At 37.6% G+C, this 21,569-nt stretch overlaps 1 protein-coding gene across 1 annotated transcript in view; it reads right to left on the bottom strand.

Annotated features, from left to right (window-relative positions):
- grin2aa (glutamate receptor, ionotropic, N-methyl D-aspartate 2A, a) overlaps positions 1-21,569 on the bottom strand; it is a 381,703-nt gene that overhangs the window by 197,585 nt on the left and 162,549 nt on the right. The window lies entirely within an intron of this gene.

Raw genomic sequence — 21,569 nt, 5'->3', positions numbered from 1 at the left:
TAAGCATTTATTTATATTACATATTTTTTTATATTTCATTTTGTATTTTTTCTTATATTTTAGTAATTTATTGTTATATTTATGTGCATATTTATTTTTTATTGAAATATATCTATCGCATCGTCAAATGTGATATTACAGCATCGATATTGGGGGCTGCTGTATCGATATATCCCCAAGTGTATTTTTTGGTATATTTTACTAAATTATTTTGTTACAGCACTACAGTTTTGTTGCTTGTTTAGAGGAAGGAAACTTGTTTATGCAATAAATTTGACATTTTCAGTTTTGATGCTTAAAATGTTTGTGTTTCATATTCACTTTGCACAAGAAGTGGTTTAACAAAGACTTTTAGTATCACAGCCATCATTCAGTCTTTACTTTTTACTGAACTGTATCAAATCGATTTGAAATATATCGAATATATTGAACTGAAAGCTCACTGTATCGAGATATGTATCGTATCGTGACCTATATATATTTTTAGGACAGTAAAAATCACGTATTGTGCCTTTAATAAAAAAATTTTAAGCATTTATTTATTTTATGCATTTTTTATATTAAATTTTGCTTTTTTTATATATTTTGTAATTTATTTTTATATATTTATGTACATATTTATTTTTATGTAATTATTTCTACATTTATCTTTATTTATGCACATATGTATTTGTCTATTTATTTCTATTTTCAGCTCTTCTGCTCATAAACACATCTTCATTGCCCCCACCTTGAGGACACGGGCCCACCCTCACTCGACCCCTTCCCCTCTCCTGATATGACATACGGCACACACACAGCCCCGACCCGATCGATACGCCATAATGCGCTCGGGGCTTTTTCCCATACCGAGGCATCCGTCAGCGGCTATACGGCGTCACTAACCACCCCGCGCAGCACCCATCCATCACCCGGCGCTCGTGTGACACCCAGTATGAAGAGGGAGACAAACTGGTGAAGGATGGGACCGCGGTTGCATTCACAGAGGACCTCGGAAATCAGAGAGCAGGTCTCAATTGAACGTGATGAATGGATGACGAATGGTTGGTAGTGTCGGGATGTGGTACTATTTGGAAAATCACTACATTATGAATCAAAATGCATGACAATATGAGCACTAAAATGAAATCTACTCTCTGAATTGTCAATTAGTTTAACACAAAAATTGCAAAGAGTGGTTCAAAAGGGCTCCAAAATTGAAAATGGTCCAAAGCTGATCCAATTATAAAAAACAGGGAGAGTAGCTATACATGCAACAATAAAAATTAATAGAATTTTTGGATGTCCGTGTTCAAATAAAGGACTTTTTACAGATAAAGAGTGCCTCAGACATATCTTTGACTGCATTTTGTATTATTGCAGTACATTCCCATTCTGGAAAAGTTTTGCAAGTCTCTTTTCAGGATTTTATGCAATTGTGGCCTAGCAACTCAGCTTTGTTATCCTTTTTAATATGTTTTTGATACTGGTACCAGCTCCCCCTATGCATTAGTCTGCTCTATTTTTCTAATTATGTACATTTTTGTGTCTTTTTGTGTCACCAGATACCAGTAAACATCAATCAAAAATAGCTTTAACTGTAATTGTAAAGCTGATTTTACAAAACACTGGACATGAGAGCCAAGTTGTTATCCAATCAGAAAGCAGAATGAGTGTCACATGTTTCTCTCGTTTGAATCAGTGCTAGTGCAGCCTTTGCAGCTCAGTGAGTGGATTCTGGAGGTTCTGAGCTTTCACATAAGGCCTGTTCATATAATGAGAATGAGAAAACTTATATGTATCCTCTATATGCAGATCAAAACGCTGGCAACTCCTACCTACTTTTAACATCTATATACATAAAGACATAAGGCTAACTTTGAACTTTTGTATTCAGTCAAACTACCTTCTGGAAATGGGGTGAATGTGAACCGACTGCACCACTTTAGCCCTCCTAGAAACTCAAAAAACATTGTAAAAAGGAGTAGGGGTGTGCAAAAATATTGAAATATCGATATATCGTACCGTTAAATGTGATGATACAGTATCGATATCGGAGACTGCTGTATCGATATATGGCCAGGAGTATTTTTTGGTATATTTTACTAAATTATTTTGTTTCGGAGCTACAGTTTTGTTGCTTGTTTAGAGGAAGGAGACTCATTTATGCAACATTTGACATTTTCACTGTTTTGATGATTAAAATGGGCGTGTTTCATATTCACTTTGCATAAGAAGTGGTTTAACAAAGACTTTTAAAATCACAGCCATGATTTACCCTTTATTTTTTATTGAACAGTATCGAATGGAAAGCTCACTGTGTCGAGATATGTATCGTATCGTGACCTATGTATCGAGGTATCAGCAACTTCTTAATCGTGTCTAGCTCTAAATGGGAGTAAAGAAAAATTACATTAAAAAGAAGTTTGTTTTTTCTAGCACGAATCAACACATAGCTAATTACCGCAAAAGAACGATACACAACATAAAAAACGGTGCCAAACAGGAGCAGAGAAGTCTCGGCTAGAGCACACATACATACACGTTGCTGCTCTAGTTCACCGCGTTAACAAAGTGGCGTGGACGTGCCGAGGCCCTTAAAAACACTGGTGTGGTCTGCGCGCTTTCTCCCTTTCCGTTTGATTGGCTGCCAGTGAGGCCCGCAGAGTATAATTGGCTGCATTTCATTGGCCGGCCAGACGGACAGCACCCTAGGGACCTGGCCAACGGGCGATCTGGGTGAGACACACACACACACATATACACACATTCACAGGCACGCATACTACTGGGCCGAGGGGGATCTCCTTAATGCCTAATGTACCTATTGCGATGGCAGATGGGTCACTTACGTAGCTGGCCGCGAGAGTGTTGAAAAGACTATAGAGGTTTGTGCTTCATTCATGCGTGTTCAGAGTGTGTTATGCACTATAGTGGGTTTTTAACACTTTAACTTCAAGAGCCCATATGACGCCGTTTTCTGATCTGTGTTATGATGTCGTTTCCTCATCAAAAACAGACCCGGAGTTGTGTTTTGTTTCACTCACACACGTTTAACCCACAGATCCTGCATATTTACGCTGGTCCTCTGGATCTTTTATTCATGTTTATGTTTTTTTTTTTACCTTTTTATTATTTATTGCTTGCTCTTATTTGATTTTACCAGTTTTATTTTTTGAGTTAAGTAGAGCTTTATTTAATATTTCTATTGGATATGTTTTATTTGTATTGTGCAGCACTTTGGAAACTGTTTTGTTTATGAATTAATAAATAAATAAAGTGGACTGGATTGAGGTTCTTCTCTCAAATGGAAAATATTATGTTTCACCTTCTGATGTCATGTGGTGATAAAGGAAGTGTTTTAGTCTCCATACACCCTCACTCGAATCGTTTTGAAAATATCAGCCAATCATTGCCAATCTCTACTGAACAAAAGGTAAAAGTAGATGTTAACTTGAAAAATAACACTACATGACATCATAAGGTGGAACAGAGCATTTTGAGCTTTGGAAATGTCGCCAGAACAAAAGAACAAATGATTCTAGTGACAGTGTATGGAATTTAAAAATACAGCGCACTTCTTGCATTGCCACACAACATCACAATGTGGAGTGTTTTCCATTTAAGAGAAAATTTCAGCCTAAATATGCAAGATTTCTGAGTTAAACATGTGTGAATTAAACAAAACAACTCCAGGAATGTTTTTTTGATGAGGAAACAACATTAAAACTGATTAAAAAGAGCATAATATGGGCTCTTTTATATAAACTGACATCCCTACTTGGCAGTGACGGCAATGTTTTTTAAATAAGTAAAAGTCGGGGTATTAGCATCCGGTATCAATGGTGTGAGCGTGAATAAAGTCCGGATATTACGGACTTAATACTCACGACTTTGAGTGGTTCTGAAGTAAACAAGCTCATAAACAGGGTTATTCAAACCTGTGTGAAGTAAATGACTCTTTTCAGGCAAGTCTTTTGAGAGGAAATAACCTCATAACATTGTTAATTAACAGCTCAAAATAGGTCTCCTCTAACTCCTCCTTAGTGAGAGTGTCTCGTCTGACCAGCCAGACTCTTCTACATTCTGCACAAGCACAGAAGAGTCTGGAACCAGAAAATAAAGTGCATCAACAAACTTCATTCATTCAACCTCATTCAAAGTAAAATACAGAACTTCTTTTACTTCAGATACAAAGGAGTTGGTAAAACTTTGCAATAACTAGACCTTACTTAGCCTTAAGTAAAAATACTTAAGACTCATTCTGGCTTAATAACTACTAAGTATGAAATAATTACGAGTAAGTATTTACAGCACAGACTAATTAAGTGCAAGTTAAATGCTAATTAAGGCAGCAATTAAGTAGTTATTAAGCCTGAATGACTCTTAATTAAGTATCTGATCATTATTAATTGCATGTTTGTATATGCTTTATTAAGGCTAAATAAGGTGCAGTTGTTATAAAGGTTAGTTTAGTGTTGTTGTTGAGTTTAGGGATGTAGAACTTTAGTTAGTTGAGTCTTCGTCAACCAAAATTTGTACTAGTTATTTAATAGTTTTATTTACATTGCAAGGAATTATAGAGGACAACAGCAGAGAGGAAAAGTTTATGAATGATATCTAAAGATTTTATATTTTTTGGTATTTATTTGCAAAAAAAAAAAAAAAAAAAAAAAGTAGGTTAAACTCATGATTCTCAAGCTGAATCCATCTTACACTGTTACTAGTACTTTAAAAAAAAAAAATGTATTTAATAGTTGTTGGGTTTTTTTTTTGCATGAACTCCCGTGCAGGTGTAGTTTTGTAAGTTTGGGTCAGATACATAGACATACGTAATAATAGTTTTGAGAACCTTTGCCACGCCCCCTTTTTAGTTGAATAATCAATCAGCCTGTCAAGTCTGTAGTCGACCAAGAATTTCCATTATCGACTACAGCCCTAGTTTCTCAGTTTTCTGTTGTTGTTTTGTTGGTCTTTTTGTTTTGTCCTGTGAATTGCACCAGTTTGAAATCGGGAAGAAAGGTACAATTTCAGAGCCATACATCTTTGCAAAGTATTGTCAAGAAAGTGCCATCATGTATAAACGAGTTATTCAGAAAAAGATTGAAACCAAGTGCTGCAATGCCTTTTTTCACTTTGTCCCCTCTGCACTGTTGCCACTAGGGGTCCAGATTTTCAAACAGACATCGATTTGCAACATTTTGCCCACACGCATTTATAAAATCCTACAAAAGTCTACAAAAGTATTTTAAAATCCAGATTGACGCTAATAGCACGCTAGCTCCCATCTCCCATCTGCGCGCCCACAGTGCCCATGCAGTCATGCCAGTCTGCATTAGGGGCCCTGACACAGTGATCTGATGCCCCTCCCGGCCCTGTGTGGAGCCCAGTGACGGAGCGGGGCCCAAATATTCTGTGACATCAGCGGGTGCCAGGCTGATTCAGCATGTTCGTCTGGCATGGGTGAGGCAGTGGAGATGTGATTGGTTTCTTATATAATATTACATAGTTGAGAATGTTTGGATGAGAGCACTACAGTCAAGTATCGCAGTTAGTTGTCTGTATGTATATAGTTTTATTACTTCCAGAAAGCATCGAATGGGAAGTCTTATATCTACTGAGAAAAATAACCACTGCAGAGTCATATCTGAGGTAATGCAGCCCTATGTAATCACACATACACTACTCATAGACCTTTTTCACAACGACCCGAAGTGTCACGATGTAGGGTAAATGTCACTTACGTTAATGGTTTTCTATGACAAAATATCTGTGGAAATGTCTCATGTATTTTCCACCAGCTTCATAAATCTGCCCCATCACTAAATCTCCAACAAGGTCGACAAAGGACATATTCTGTCCAGGAAGAATTTATCCACAACTATCAAGGTAAGAAAGATGAAAATGTAAAGGTGAACAACAACGAGCATTAGTGAACTACTCCTGAGCAAAACTAATGTTAAAGTCATGAATAAAACATAAGTAATAAGTAATTCCTAAATTCGTTAACTTGTAGACTCAAGACTGATTCGAGAATTAAAATAAAAAATTGATTTCATGATGTAGATATTGGCATAGACAGATTTGCGCAGTTCGAATGCTACAGATGTTCACAGATGTTTACATATCTCACATTTAAACTGCACAAATCTCTCTGTCTAAGCCAGTGAAAAGCATTAACTTAAGTGACGTTTACCCTACATTGCAGCACTTCCAGCCCTTGTGAAAAAAGATCTATTCACTGGAATAGATCACCATACCAATTTTTGTGATAAAGTATCTAAAATTGTTATGTGAAGAGACAGTACCCTTTTTTCAAGTAACAAGATTTGTCTCACCCCAGTACAAATACTTTCTAAAAACAGCCTGTATGTTTGCATCTAGTTATAAAGTGTTTTTATCCTCCGTGAATCAGGAAGTAAGCTTGGTGCACAATTATCATGTTAGTTGTTAACATTACCATAAAGGAAATCTCCACTCAGGTCTCTGAAAGCTGTGAAAATTGAGAAGTTTTAAACGAACTGGTTCTATTTTTCAAAAATCAGGTGAAAAGTCAGGTAAATGTGCAAACAAAATGATTCAAAAAATATTTATTTAGACCTGGTTAGCACCAATTATATTTGTTTTTTGGTTAACAACTTAATACTCAGCATCTTCTCACCATCTCACATTGGAAAATGGCATCAAAAACACACACTCCAGCCACTAGAGGTCAGAAAATATTATGTTTCTTTGTTTATCATTGTGCGATATGACTGATATCCGGCTCATTAAAAACTGCGGTTCAAGTTCAAATCCGCATCAAAGGACTTCGCGATCACCATTGCGAGATAAGACCAACGCCTTAGTGGATGTCTCCGCTCTACCAGCACTTGTAGTTACTGATGCATGAAGTCACTGTAGCCCTGCAAAGTGCTATGAATATAAAACAGGGCCTGTATTAGAATAAAAGCCTCTCTTCCTTCTATACAGTTCATTTGTGGAATAAATTAGGATTTTTCAAAAGCGCACTAATGAGCTACTCCGCGCAGAGAGAGAGCGCAACCCAAGTGCAAATGGTCACGTCATTAAAGCCAAAGAGTGTGACTGCAAATACTGTGACTCAGGGCCTTATATCCGCCGCTCGGACAAACAATTCTACGGGGTCTGATTTCGTCCTTACGTGGCCCTCAGTTGGCCCCTGGTGTGTGAGCGCCCCGAGCGGTAATATTACGATGGACTTGTGAACATCTGCGAATTAGGTCACAAACGTGTTGCTATCACTTCGCGCTCTGTCCGGTATCATGTCAGTGTCTTGTAGGATCTCAGCCGATTTCAAGCTCTCTCTCAGGGGTTAGGATAGATGTATCGATCAGGTATGAGTGGATGTCCGGCTACTGAAGTTTGAGCGGTTTCTTCTCGTCGTTTACGCACTCACCTGCATCTAACCATACAGGTCATTAAAGGGCCCATCTCATGCAAAATCAACTTTTCAGAGCTTTCTACCTGCTAAGAGTGATGTGTGGGCCTTGTATATGTAGCCGAAGTGGTTTTTAGATGGATTCAGCATTTTTTTAACAAATTGTGGCATATTTCTGCCACCCTCCCACACGACAACGAACTAAAGCTGCTACAATGTTGATGTGGCAGCTACACCTATATCGCGTTTGACGTAGTAGAAGGCTCTTTGCACCCGCTCCCATCCCACCGCTTCCGCCCTGCCTCCGCCCCACATCGGCTGACAATTCCCACATGAACATCTAAACAAAAGCGACAGCATAAGCTAATTGTGTACACGATATAATAAATTTATCTACTAGCTTTTATTAATACTTGACCAATCAGTAATGTTCAGCCCCTTTGTGCACCCAAGTCCTCGTCCAATTCCAGGTCCAACACATGCAGCTGAACGCGCTGTGTCGCCATGATGAATAAAAGTTTATTCCTACTGCTATCAAGGCGCACGCCTGTCTCTCCCTCCCTCCCTGAGATGGCGGAGGAAGGGCAGCTCACTCAGAGCCTACGTCATGTTTGGAGGACGGAGCCTGTGCTTTCTCAGGACGGGTGGGGGGATGAGCAATAGCCGGTCTTTCACAGTTCCTGGTCTGTGACTGTCTCCAAGAAATCAGTAAGATTTCATAACTATTGTGTAATGGATGTTCCAAAACCCAAATAGTGCTTGTTTATGTGCAGAAGATACAATGTGAAAAGAGTTATTTTGCATGAGATGGGCCCTTTAAGACGTATTCCTCTCACTTATATTAATTTAGAGTCATAACTCATTTTATCACAAATAATCCGTCTACAGACTACGGTGTTTTGCGTAATGTAGTTTCAGAGCCATTGCCAGGAGTCGGGGGTTTCCCTATAGTTGTGTTTTGAACAGCCTCAGCGCTTTGGGAAAAGTGCTCGGGACAGTCCGTTGTTGCTATAGTTAGATGTGCTTGGATTCTGTGTATGGGGTATAAAATAAGCAGCTGTTGTGTAGTGAGTTAGAGTTGGATGCGTATAATTCTCAGCAGATTTGCAAAATTGTAGATATTTTTGGCCATTTGGATTTCCTGGAGAGTGTACAGCAGAAAGAGCAGAAAGGCATAGCTGAATTGAATAAAAACATTAAGAGTGCACTATGTAACATTTTTGGTGGAAGGTCTGTACTGCCTGTTTCCATGGAGATGTTATTGCTTGGCCTGGAATGTTCCACAGCATTCATAAAATATATCTATTTTGCATTTACTCAATTTCATGTGTAGGGCTGTGCAAAAATATTGAAATATTGTTACATCATATTGTTTAATGTGATGATACAGTATCAATATCGTGAGCTGCTGTAGAGATATATCAGCAAGAGTATTTTTTGGTATATTTTACTCAATTATTTTGTTACAGTGCTACACTTTTATTGCTTGTTCAGAGGAAGGAAACTCATTTATGCAAAACATTTGACATTTTCACTGTTTTGATGAGTTAAATGTTTGTCTTTCATGTGAACTTTGCACAAGAAGTGGTATAACAAAGCCATGATTTAGCTTTTATTTTTATTTAACTGTATTAAATTGATTTTAAATATATCGTATCGAATGTAAAGCTCACTGTATCGAGGTATGTATCGTATCGGCAGCTTCTTAATGATACCCAGCCCTATCCAAGTGTTTTTATTGCCAAAACCAAGGTACTGTAACAACATACATTACTGTGTACAGGCTCACCTCTCCACTGATCTGACCCGGTGGCCTCACATACTTGACTCCATGTAGATAAATAAGTAGTAGAAATATGCATGCTACTGTGAGTTGCAACTCCTGATATGTTTTTGGTGAGGTAATAGCGTTATAACATGACTTAAAAGTCCTCGAGTCAATTTTGTGTGACATGGGAGTTTTAATGTTGTATGAGAATAGTACTGGTAACTGCTGCTAAATGTTTTTTATGTTATGTTTTTAACTTTTATGCACTTCTGCTTTTGACACAGTTTGAGATGTTGACATTTTATTAGTTTTTTATTAGATTCCGTTTTTATTCACATGTTTTTTCTAGATTCTGTTTTTATTCATATGTATTATTTGTATTAGATTCTGTTTTTAGTTTTATTGTTTTTATTACATTCTGTTTTTTTTTTTTCATATGTTTTATAGTTTTTTATTAGATTCTGTGTTTATTCACATGTTTTTTCTAGATTCTGTTTTTATTCATATGTATTATTTGTATTAGATTCTGTTTTTAGTTTTATTGTTTTTATTACATTCTGGGTTTTTTTTTCATATGTTTTATAGTTTTTTATTAGATTCTGTGTTTATTCACATGTTTTTTCTAGATTCTGTTTTTATTCATATGTTGTTTTATTGTTTTTATTAGATTCTGTTTTTAGCCATGTGTTTTTTTTTATTAGATTCTGTTTTTAGTCATGTTTTAGTTTGTTTTTTTTATAGATTCATTTTTTTTTTCATATGTTGTTTTGTTTTTTATTAGATTCTATTTTTAGCCATACGTTGTTTCATTGTTTTTATTAGATTACATTTATTCACATATTTTGTTTATTGTTAGATACTGTTTTTAGCCATACGTTGTTTTATTGTTTTTATTAAATTCTGTTTTATTCATATGTTGCTTTATTGTTTTTAGTTGATTCTGTTTTTAGTCATGTGTTTTATTGTTTTTATTGTTTCTTATTGAATTATGTTGTAACACTTTGGTCAACCTGTATTGTTTTTAAAGTGCGTTATAAATAAAGTTGCAGTTGCATTAATTTGAAAAACATCTGCACGGTCACTGTTCACGTGAAAATGTTGTTTAGCCTTGTTATTGCCCAAGCTGAAAACCACTCCGTGTTTCTAGGATAATTACCTTTGAAAGTAGAATGAAACAACCTTGTGAATGAAATTTCCAAACCCCATTTTTGCATGAACCGCTACACTACTTTGTCATTTATAGCACTACAACCACGTTCTGAATAATACATAACTACAAAGACCAAGTTCTAAAATTGCTGCGTTAGCCCAGTCAAAAAAAAATAACCTAAAAAATTCTCCTTTCCACTCTCCACTCAAGAGGGAAGAGACAAGACAAAGTTGTTGACCCACTTTGCGCCTCCCAACTTTTCAATCCCCTTTTAAAATGCTTCTCGGATCGGCCCGGGAATGTTACAGCCGGAATGCTAGCTAGCGTGACCCCAGACACCTTGAATAATGAAACGACTTCGGTTTAGCGGCGCGTTAGCTCTTTTTTACATCACCTAATAACGGAGCTAAGCTAGTGCACCAACTCAGACACACACGCGCGCGCTTTCGACACGCTTTGCTAGCTTTCTCATTTGGCTATTTTGGTCCCGTAAAGCCTTTCCTCATTCCGCTCGCTATTGTCTACGGCGCTATCGGGGTGCATCTCGCGAGCTAGCTTGGTTCTGTCCTCGCCGGCCCCCCCCTTCCCCTCGTGATAACATCAGCGTGTGATTGGCTAGGCTTGATAAGAGATAAGCTTCTAAACTCATCGGCGTCTTTGGTGTTTTCAGCGAGCCCCTGAAGATTGCGGGAATATTGCTACGCATGCTAACCAGATGAAAACAAGGTTAGCCTATGTAGCTAGAGAGATTCGAGCGTATTGCACCGTGTGAATTATATCTAAGAGAACAGAGGGGAGAGATGGATGCGAGGGAGAGTTGGGGAATAAAAACAGTCTTCCTAATTTGCAAATCAAAGACGTTATAACTCACATATTTATAGCCAAATCGGCCAAAGGGGGAAATGTTCGTCGCTTTCTTCTCGGCCTTGCTTTCATTTTAATTTCAATGCCCGGCGCCAGCGCAGCCGTTCTTCAAAAGTGAAACATACAGAGATCCAAAGGGAGCTACAGAAGGTGCGAGGCAGTATGCAGTGTGCTATACTGTATTCTTTTTATTCTGGTAGCAAGATGGTGAAGTCCTATTGCTGGGTTGAAATTCTGCTGGTCATGAGGGAAACCAGTTTTTAAAGTTCAGATATTAGTTGACTGACCAATTCAACTGAGGCTGGATGATACTGATTCTGATTCCACTTACAGATTTTCAGCCTACATTTTTTGGTTGATTGAAAATAAATTTAAAATGAGCAAATGCTAAGAATTATTATTTGATAAACAGTAATGGAATTACCCAGAAAATAAAACTATTAGTGCTGTCAATCGATTTAATCGTGATTAATCTCATGAATCTCACAGATAACTCACAAATTGCATATTGTTCTTTCAATAATCATTTTAATACTATCTTATCAACATAGAAAAGTGGAAAGGCCTGCTTTGTGGAAATGTTTTTTTTTTTTTGTTTTTTTTTAATTGCAACTGTGTTTGCGACCATGTTTTTCTGCCCCAATGCTGCTGTACTAAGGGAGATGTTGTCATCACAGGTGGTGCAGCAGAGATAACGCTTTTAGTGGAAAAAATAAGTCCAGTGGCAGAAGTATCTATTAAATAGTGAGCCAGATATGAGTCCTGCTGCGATATGTGCTTCTCCGTGAGTTTATGGATATAACAGCTCGGTGCAGTGAGAACAGCCAGAAGAGAGACTGTAAAACGTCTGTCTCTGTCACAGTCCTTATTGACGGTAAATGCAGATTCGCCTTAAGTTTTGAGCGGCAGTTTATTTCGTGTTTTTCTCATATGAATAACATCAGCACACCTGACAGGGCTTCTCAGTTTCATACAAATTCTTTTGCTTCCTGTTTACAGCCAGATCCTGTAGTTTTTTTAACGTTACAGCAGTGGCTGAAACTACTTTGCAATTCAAAAAATGAACGCCCTTAAAAAAATGTACTTGCATTACTCGTTAATAACTTGATGTTTTTGACAACACTAAAAACTATGTATTTGCACTTCCCATCTCTTGGCCTTGGATTAAAATGGAGGGAGGGTAAAATTACTTTACTTTAAACTTACCATGACTTTTACTTTTTTATTTTTAGTTGTATACGTATATTATTCAACATTATTCAACAAAATGAATGATCAGTCTCAACATAAGTGGATTTTACTTACATCACAACATAAGCCTAATACCAATAAAGGCCTATATATATATATATATATGCATGGTATTTGCCTTTTATAAAGATGTTGTGAAATGGACGCTTTCATAAATCTAAAAACACTGAATAAATTGGCATGGGAGAGTTTGCACCGCTTCTCTTTTGCTTTCAGGGCATTTTTCATTAGAAGACACAAACAGTGACGCACAAAGCCATATTCCAGCCAATTATAAGGCTAATGCGGGATAGCTGTATTGAAACGCCTGTGTTGTCTGCAGTCTGTTTTCCTTAGTGTCTGGAGGGCACCTCATGCAACCCTGACTTGGCATGCGCCCACTGATTAGGGTCAAACGCTTTACAAAGGAGGAGCAATGTGATGCCAATTTCAAGTCCCAGTAAGACTTGAAGTAGAAAATAAGTCCTTTGGTGTATCTGACAGCCATAATACATCAGTACAAGCGTAAACTAATATAATACACATTAAAAAGCTCAGACCGTCAGGCTGGCCTCCATTGATCTCAACGTCGATGTAATCCGTCATTCATCCAGGGGCGTTCCAAAGAAGCTTTCAATTGCTAAAAAATGCATAAGATGAACTTACTAGAGTCAAGATAAAATATTCAAAAGGCGCCGTACCTGATTGAGTGCCTTAAAAATGTGACAAACTGAACTAGCTTTTGAACAGTTTAAAAGTTATTCCTCACTTACTATATGCAGTCTGGGCGTGTTTTATGAGCGCTTTTCACAACTTTCTGAGACAAGTGCAGAGTTTTGCCATCGTAGTAACGACAAAAACAAGTATGACAACACACACTTCGTGATTATCGGACAAAAAAGTGGTTTATGATTAGAGGCACACAGTACACAGCAGACATATTTTGACAAGAGCTGCTTATACAATATATCTGTACTGGGGCAAGACAAATTTCGCTTCACAGAGACATGTGGGCCTGGAACCATATCCTGTCTCCTCTGTTTCAGATAGGGGTGATTGACATGGTGGCTTACATGTAAAAACAGGGGAAAAAACATCACAGATTTCAACAGAATCATTAAAGCTACTGTCTGTGAGGGTTTTTTTTTACAAGTAGATGGCAAATGGTGAAACTAGGGATGGGCATTTGATTAAATTTTCTTATTCGCTTGTCGGGAGAATTAACAAATTGATTTTCAATTAATCATTAACGTTTTTATATTGAAATTATCATCATTATTATTACTATTACTAATCTGCATACACTTTACAACAGATAAACCATAACCACTACAGAGCCACATCAGTCCGTTTGAGATTATAATGTGTTTAATGCAGCTTTGCCATTTTTGTTTACGTTTTACAGAAACAAAACTTAAAACCACATGACTCATTTGCATAAACAAAAGCACTGAGAAAAAAATAAATAAAAATCTATTCTTTCCTTGTGTGCGGTTCAGCTTCTGTCGGACTAAAGGACATGACTCAGTGGAATATGAGTGTTCTTTTTGTGACAGAGGGATGGTGATGATGCTGATGGTGAGTCTGTTCTGTGTGTGTGTCACGTTGGAGATGGTTCATGTTTTCAGAGATCAGACGTGTGCAGGTTTAGCCAAAACTGGGACTGTGAGGCCACAAATCCAGTGTTTGAGCTGTCAGACGCAGCCTCGTCTCCTTACGCTACACTTCACACTACAAACCTACATTTGGTTTGTTGATTAAAAATGAACATGATAGACAAAATTCTTTATGATCAGTTATCGATTAGTTGACTAATCATGCCCATCCCTCGGTGAAACCTGTTCCACCTGTCCTCACCAGCCCATTCTTCAGACCCACCTGTGTTCTCTGGTCAAACCAAAGCTGGAACATTATCAGACTGCAGTAAAATAGAAGTAGTAGCAGACATCAACAACTGTTATGAGGTAAAATAAGATATAGATTTTATTTTGAACAATACAAGAATATCTGAGAGATGCCGTCTGCATTTTAAAACACAAACTGAAGACTTCAAATTACCTTCTGTGATTTGTAAGTCCGAAGTTTATAGTCTGGTCCAGCTCCAACATTTTTCCAACTGTGCCGATGCTGCTTCCTCTAACATCTTTCAATGTTTGATTCTTTAAAAACATCACTCAATGCATAGGCTACTGTCTTCTCTAACCAGTAAACATTAATGAATTCCAATTTATTATCCTGTGTTCCATTTTCCATCAGCTGGGAACATTACGAGTAAATTGGCAGAGCAACATTAGCCACTGTAATTGAATTTGGGCTGTCGATGATGAGTTTGGCCTGGGATCTTTTTTCCTTTTTTTTTTTTTTTTTTTTGCCGGGTTTCTTTGCTTGCGTTTCGCCCTCCCCCTTTCGTGTTCCTCGCTCCGCAGTACAGTCTTTATCCTATTACAGCCTCTTGCTTGTGTGGAGCACTTTCAGTTGTACACAATGAAAACTGGCAGGATACATTACTTAGTGCCGCACAGCTCCCACCCTCCCGTTCCTGCTACCTGCGCTTTCTTTCCATTCAGGCTTTCAACAATGATTTTTTTTTTTTTTTCCATACTCCGTTGTACGCCCATCTCTCCGTGTTCTCTGGCGTGCTCAAATTTTTTGCATGTTTTAGCTTTCTGCGTTGGAATACTGCAGTAAGTGAGCAAGCAAACCAAGACCGCACATTTAAAGTCAGAGTTTCTTAAAGGGGCATTATGTAACATCTGTCGGAGGGTCAGCCCCTTGCTTGTCGCCATGGAGATGTTATTGCTTTGCCTAGAATGTTCATCATTATAGAGACAAGCATGAAAGCACCTCCACCTGAAAAGTTACACAGTGTTTCAGTAAAATAAGTGAGTGATTTTAACGCAATTTCAACCTAAAACTGCATTTTAAACACAGATTTTCTTTTCATACAATCACATTTTGCAGAATTTGTACAAAATGTTTTCGATAAAAGCAAAAATTGTACTGAAAAATGTATTTGCTGCAGCCCCATGTAGCCTCGCACACCTCGACGCGAGAGGATTTACTCTTAGTTATTTATGACCGTTGGCGCTACATCAAAGTTTCCACAGTCGGCATTAAATACAATTTTCATCTCAGACGGACCCACATTTGACGTCATTATGTGCGTAGTAACCAGCAGATGCTAGAGATGCAGATTTATAGTGGCCTGTACTGTACATCACTGCAATGTTCTAATACAGTGTTTACTATACCATTCAGGTGACACAATGACAGAGACTTATGTAACACCTGTACACTAGTATGATCATATTATTCAACTCGGTAAGATTATTCGTGCAACGCTGTGGGAAAGCTTCATGTTGAAACTTCCACAGCCATCGGTTTGTGCAATCATGAATGTATTTCACCATTAAAAGGCTCATATTGTGCTATTTTCTGAGCTGTTATAATGTTGTTTCCTCATCACAAACAGACCTGGAGTTGTGTTTTGTTTCATTCGCAGAAGTTTAACACTCAAATCCTTAATATTTAGTTCTCCTCTAAAATGAAAAACACTCAGGGCATGTTCCACTGTGTTTTTAAACTCCATACACCTTCACTGGAATCATGTGGATGGTTTCAATAGACAGACTAATAATGCCGGATTACTCAAACATGTGCGAATGAAACAAAACACAAAGGATTTAACAACATTCTAACATGCCATAAATCTCACAAGAATCCAGTTTGTTTAATTTACAATCTTGGAAAAGGTTTTAAAAAAGAGTGAAATTTAATTGGGTTCAAAACGACAGATCACCAACGAGCTCTTGCAATCAGATGTATTCATTTCAGTGACTCGTGTGATTGAAAGGCTGTGTTTGAGCCTAGAGGCCCAACGGAGGGAGTAGTGATCAGACTGATATCTCTCTGTAAATACATCATATCATTCTGGATTTTTTTTGTGGAAAGTCTGCAACATGCTTGTCTCAATTAAGACGCCTGAAATGAAATTATCTCCATGGAGAAAAGTGGGCAGCATCACGAGACCAAATCTTATCTTTAGAGAACCTCACCTGCTCTACTGTTTTTCCCTATTAAACCACACACAATTGAAGGTTACTTCTTGTTTAATAGGGCTGGGTATCATTAAGAAGTTGCCGATACGATACATACCTCGATACACTGTTCTCCATAAACAGTTGATAGTCAAGGTCAGTTAAAATACAATCGATTCAATCATCGTGTCCTTAGGCAAGACACTTCACCCACATTGCCTAGAATGAAAGTGGTGTGAGTGATGGTGGTGGTCGGAGGGACCGATGGCGCCGAGTGGCATGGCAGCCGCGCCTCTGCCGGTGTGCCCCAGGGCAGCTGTGGCAACAATAGTAGCTTACCATCACCAGGCTGAAATAATGCTGTGTAAAGCGTCTTTGGGGACAGAAAATGTCTGTGAAAGCGCTATATAAATAAAGACTTACTTACTTACTTACACACAGACCACGATACAATACGATATGTTTAAAATCGATTCTATATGGTTCAATAAAAAATAAACGCTAAATCATGGCTGTGATACTAAAAGTCTTTCTTAAACCACTTCTTGTGCAAAGTTCATATGAAACACAAACATTTTAATCATCAAAACTGTGAAAATGTCAACTCTGTCGCATAAAAAGTTTCCTTCCACTAAAACAAGCAATAAAACTGTAGCGCTGTAACAAAATAATTCAGTAAGATATAACAAAAAAGTACTCTTGGCGATATATTGAGACAGCAGCCCATGATATCGATGCTGTATCATCACATTAAATGATGCGATATATCGATATTTTTGCACATACCGCGTGTCCTTGGAATCATTTCACGTTTATTACAGTCAATACAAACCCTTGTTACGTGTACGCACTTGACATAACCCACCGCTTGCATAATCTCTTCAGTATGTTCCTCAGTCACGTTTAGCTCGGCGCAGAACCCAATAGCCCCTCATCGTTTTTGCTTTCTTTTTTTTTTTTTCTGTGTGTGTGTGTGTGTGACAGGGCCTTGACAGGTGCACCAGATGACCAACTGGACCGCACCCGGCGAGGAGCTTGATCTCTTTATGTGTCCACGCTGTATCCTATTAAGACTATCACCTCCCATCACACCTCCCCATTCACCGGATCAGAGCAGCTTTCCGCTAAGCCCTGCCAATGTGAATCCACCAACAACATTACAGACGCTGCACTCATTTCTTAGCTCGCCCCGCCGTAGAACTGCTGAGCTGGCGTTTGCGCGGGTCCAATTTCTGAAGTACCCAAAATGCATTGCCCCGAAGAACAACGGATATGGCCGCAAGGGGAGGGAGCGTGACAGAAGTTGCAGATGCCTGAGAATGGGTGCCAGCGATCGATGGAGGATAAAATGAGCGGCGTAAGAGGGGACTACAAATATGGACTCATTTGCAGTCCTTATCATTGACATTAGAGGAGGACGGGAACAATACACGGCAACGATGACTATGTATTATTCAGATACGGTTGAACCAATGAGTGACGTGATAATGGTTTAAAGGACCCATATAACGTTATTTTCTGATCTAGGTTATAATGTTGTTTCCTCATCACAAACAGACCTGGAGTTGTGTTTTGTTTCACACGTTTAACACACAAATCCTTCGTGTTTAGTTATTTTCTCAAACTGAAAACACTATTCCACCTTTTGATGTCCTGTGGTAATACAAAAAGTGCCCCACAGTGTTTTAAACTTCATAGACTTTCACTAGAATCATTTAGATGATTTCAGCCCTGGAACTGTCCATTTCTACTGAATTAAAGGTAAAAAGTATTTGTTAACATGAAAACTACCACTTCATGACATCACAAGATGGAACAGAGCATTTGTTTTCATACTGGACAGTTTTGGCTGCTCACTAGGGGTCTTCCTTAGATTGGTCACATGACGTTGCTGTGACGTTTCCGTTCAGCTGATTTAAATGTTTTGGCGCCGTCTTCCTACCGGTAGAGGCAGGACGACAGCGCCATCTGCAGACTGGAACAGAGTATTTTGAGCTTTGGGGATGTAGACAGACTAATAGTAAACAAATGTAATGCAAATGGTAATGATGGTTAGGATGGACATGATTTAGGAATGTAAATGAATAATGAGATACAGAATGATAAAGGATAATGCATTTTAATACAGTTTGAGAGGCAAAAAGATTGTAACTGGCTGATGATTGTGTTGTATGTGCTGATGTTACGGAGGGATTTCTTTTTTCTTTATGTACTAGTTCCAGAGAGTTAGTGTCCCAGATTCCAGACAATTAGTATAAGTTTCCAGATTCCAGATAGTTAGTTGTAAAAAAATATATATAGTTATGTCAGATTCCAGATAATAGACCCAACTGTTTAGCTTGTGGGATTGTTTTTAATCACTGTAATGCGCTTTGTGTTGCTTTTTGCTTTTTGTTTTTTGTATGAAAAGCGCTCTATAAATAAGGTTTGACTGACTGATTGACTATAAGACAAAAGTAGGAAACCGTAATTTTATTGTGGTGTATCATTAAGTTAGGTCTGCAACAAGCAATTTAGTTTAACGCCAACTCAGCAATTATTTTTTGATTAGTCGTATAGTCAAACAATACATTTTAAATGCAACTTTGAGATATTTTTATATAATATTTGTATAGGTTTAATAATAAAATGTTACCCGTTAAAGCTAAAATTTGCCAAATGGAGGCTTTTTAATCCTTGTATCATTCGTTCATTCATTTTTCAATATAAAACCAAAAATAAGAAAACCCGTTCTGGTCCCGGTTTCAGTCCTGCTCTGGTCCCGGACCTGGATCAGTCCTGGTTCAGTCAGTATGCAGCGCAAAAGTCCGGCATCGCAGTCACGGAAGTCACGTAAACGGGAAACGGCTGTTATCCTTTTTTTTTCCATTCTTCATTTAAACACAAAATCGAAAACTTAAAAAAAACGAATCGTTATCTGTTTTTTTATTTTGGTTTTGGAGACAAATAATGAAGAAAACTGTTTTTTCGTTTTCTTATTTTTGGTTTTATATTGAAAAACGAATAAACGAATGATACACGGATTCTTTTTGATGCAGAATCACTTCAAATTCTGAGTATCTTCCATTAAAAATAACAAAATAGATTATCTTTTTGTTTCATCTTTAACTTGTTTTGACTGTTTATACTCCAGATAACACTAACAGTCATTATCAAATCAATGACGTTGTGAAATCTTTGGCAGAGCTACACACCTTTGCAGTCTAGATTTGCATAGTGTTTTGTCTTTGTTGAACCCAGTGCTGCCCAATCTTTTCCGCAGACGCAAAATAAAAATTATTCACAAATTTGCACTACAAACTCTGGCAAAAAAAAAAAAAAAAAAAACTAAAAGAAAAACAACATCTTACGAGTTTCTATTTGCCCATTCGCTCACCAAGAACCAAATCAACTCCCATGTCTTTCCCATTCAGATTTCATGGGTTAATTCTCCCGCTGCGCCCTTGACTCGTGCGTTGGTTGAGATCTTAGCTGGCCCCGAGGGATTGAACCGCGGAATCCCACAGCTCCTAATGGGACGTCTTCTGAGGAGCCAGCTAGCATGGGTTAAACGGAGAGGAGCGATATCCCTGGAGGCGACGCAAAGGTTAAGTCTTGTCATTCCCAAGTCAAAGGAAGTAGAAGACTGCAATCTAAAGGCCTTAAGACATTCAGTGTACCCAATTATAGTTAAGGAAGGGAGGCTGATCGAGAAAGACTGGTCAAAGTTGCGTTCATGTTTTTCGGAATTTGAGGTTGTCAAAAAATAGTTGTGTGAGTGTGTGGTTGGGGCAATTTTTATGAGAGAAAAAATAGAGAATTAAAAATTACTTGCATTGTTTCTGCTGAAGGTTGTCTATAACACAATGTCATATATACAGAGTGTCCCAAAAAATTCGCAGGTCAATAATTTTGGCAAGATTTTCACAGAATGTATAGAAACAGATCAAGATTATAGATTAGATTATATTTAATGTTTTATTTTTGTTCTGTTTTCAGGTTGAGCCATGCCGTTTACTCCCAAAGAGAAGTCATTTTGCGTCTTGGAAGATGCTTGCTTTGGGAAAACTTCACCAACTGGCAGACAAATTTGGACTTGGTAAGAAAAATTTGAAGAGGAAGGGCTAAAGGATCTGGTAGACCAACATCAAGATAATCACTGAGCTAGACTTAACGGTTTTCATTCCACACTCTTCTCTCTAATTTATGTAATTAATGTCTTTATCTCTCTTTTTTCTTTTTAATCTTTAATTTTATGATGATTATTTATGTTCTGATTTGTTTTTATTGTGATTTTAATGTTTTTCTTATTCTGTAAAGCACTTTGAATTACTTTGTGCACTAATTGTGCTATACAAATAAACTTCCCTTGCCTAGACTTACTAGTTTTCAAGATAATTGCTTTTAAAATGATGTCAATTTTTCATTCCCATAAACTTATGATGTTCAACACCACAACTGTTCAAATTCATAGAGCTAGAATTAGTAGTTTTCAAGATAATTGCTTTTAAAATGATGTCAACATTTTTTGGGACACCATGTATATATTAGGAGTATAATTTTAGATGAATATTGTGATATAAAAAGTAAAAAAATATAAACTAATAATCCATAAGTGTCATAGATTACAAGTATACAGCAAACAAAAGCATGATTTACAAAAAAACTAATCAAAAACATACCTGGAATTTCGTTTTGTTTCATTCACACAAACTCTGGATATTTAGGCTGAGTTCTTGTCTCAAACTGGAAACACTCTGTTCCACCTTGTGATGTCATGTGGTAATACAGGAAGTGCTCCACCACGTTTTTAAACTCCTTACAACTTCACTCGAATCATTTGGAGCATTTCAGCCCTGGAATTACCAATCTCTACTGAACAAAAAGAGGAACAGAGCATTTTGAGCTTTGTAGATGTAGACAGACTAATAATAAAGTGTTACAAACATGAGTGAATGAAACAAAACACAACTCCAGGTCTGTTTTTGATGAGGTAACACTGCTTAATGCACCTTTAACGCTTCAATTCATCTGCATTTTGATTCTTTAGCGACGAATTGCACTTCACATTCCCATACTGCACCCTATATCCTTCTCTTTTCCCCTTCTCTTGTTGTTGCTCTTCGCCTTACTCTTCATCCTCCTCTCTACTGCAGTGCGTGT

Source organism: Boleophthalmus pectinirostris, unplaced genomic scaffold, assembly GCF_026225935.1.
Source record: "Boleophthalmus pectinirostris isolate CB_2022bp ecotype Guang Dong unplaced genomic scaffold, ASM2622593v1 HiC_scaffold_17, whole genome shotgun sequence".
NCBI classification, from domain to species: domain Eukaryota; kingdom Metazoa; phylum Chordata; class Actinopteri; order Gobiiformes; family Gobiidae; genus Boleophthalmus; species Boleophthalmus pectinirostris.
The sequence above is the reverse complement of the archived record's forward strand: the minus strand, read 5'-3'. Positions and strand labels throughout refer to the sequence as shown.